Raw genomic sequence first — 1,709 nt, 5'->3', positions numbered from 1 at the left:
ATGGAGGTGGTGGAGGAGAAAGAGAAAGAGAAGGTGGGGGTTAGTCTATGGTAGCGGGTGCACGATCGGCCTTTACATACGAATACGTAAGATACTACGGAAGAGAAAAGGCGGTCTACGTGCACGAGAAGAAGAAAGAGAGAGCGAGTGAGAGTAAAAGGGAGAGAGAGAAAGAGAGAGAGAAAGAGAGAGAGAAAGAGAGAAAACGAGAAGGAGAAAGAGTAGAAGGAGGTGGAGGAGAAGGAGAAGGAGAAGGAGGAGGAGGAGGAGGAGGAGGAGGAGGAGGAGGAGAAGAAGAAGAAGAAGAAGAAGAAGAAGTAGAAGAAGAAGAGAGGAGGTGGTCTCCGTGTCGACATATATGCGATGAGAACGCGCGTCTCCTGACTCAGTGCTTGACAAGCTAGCAAGCTCTTAGGATTCATCGAGTTTTATCGGCACGGCGCGAAACAACACGCTTTGCCAGCTGGCCTGCCACTGCCACGCGAGTTCGCTTCTTCTCTTCTCCGTACCGTTCTCCTTCTTCACGGACGTCACGATCTTTTCCTTCCGGATTTCTTCACTCGTTTCCATCGTTTCTTTAGCGATCAATTTTTTTTCCCCCCCATTCATCCAGAAGATCAAATCGTATCGATCGTTTCAAACCGAATCGAACATTTCGAACATTTGAATTTTCGAAAGGAGAATCGAAGGGGGGGGGAAAGAAAAATTCGCGAATTAATATCGACAATATACCTGGGATAAGCGAGAGAGAGAGAGAAAGAGAAAGAGAAAGAGAAAGAGAGAGAGAGAGAAAGAGAGAGAAAGAGAGAGGAAAAAGTGGAACGAAGGAAAATCACAACGGCTTTGATTTATTATTGGTGACATGACTCCCAAGATACGTTTAAAAAGATGCACGGTATATCGGTAAACGGTGTGTTGCTAGCGCGCACATGTCTAGATTAAAGTTCGCGCGTGAACCAGAGGTCACGAGGGTTCACCGGATCGTTCCGTTCCAAAAAGGATACGGAAGAAATCCGATTGTACGTGTCCAGTGAACATCGACCTCGAGTGTAATGTGCTTTTTCCAATATGTCTTGGTGCTTCTAGTGTATAACCATTATGCTCTTTAAATAATATTTTTTAGTGATCCCTAGAAAAAAAAAGTAACCGGACGAAAAGCATGGATCTATTCGTTCCAAGATTTTTATCCTTGTCGTACCATCGATAACAATACCGTTCACGTTTGTATTTTACGTTTTTATCGCGTGAAATATTCATCCGACGATTTTAAAAGTTGCAAGAACAACAAAGTGCTACTACGACTTTCTCTATAGAGTTTGCCACTTTGCCGAGAGAGGGACGCAAAGGGACGCAAAGAGAGATAGAAAAAAAAAAAAAGAAAATTGGATTGTGCGAGATCGCTGGATTTGCGATCGAGATCGATACCGTTCCACCGTTACACCGAACGATGCATCGAGCGATGACTGTAACCAACTATCACGTATTATCGTCTACCGGAGGAAGTTTTTGGTGGTAAAAGTGGTATCTCGACGTTCCACGGAATCGAAAGGAATAGCGTGGTCGAATAAACAACGGAAGAAGTTCTTTTCACGGAAGCGAATAGCGGCGAAGAAGGAGGAGCTGGAGCAAGAGGAAGAAGAGAAGGGAGCGAAGGAGGGCGGCGAGGAGGAGGAGGAGGAGGAGGAGGAGGAAGAGGAAGAGGAAGAGGA

The sequence above is a fragment of the Apis dorsata genome, unplaced genomic scaffold (assembly GCF_000469605.1).
Source record: "Apis dorsata unplaced genomic scaffold, Apis dorsata 1.3 scaffold_616, whole genome shotgun sequence".
In the NCBI taxonomy this organism is placed as follows: domain Eukaryota; kingdom Metazoa; phylum Arthropoda; class Insecta; order Hymenoptera; family Apidae; genus Apis; species Apis dorsata.
The sequence above is the reverse complement of the archived record's forward strand: the minus strand, read 5'-3'. Positions refer to the sequence as shown.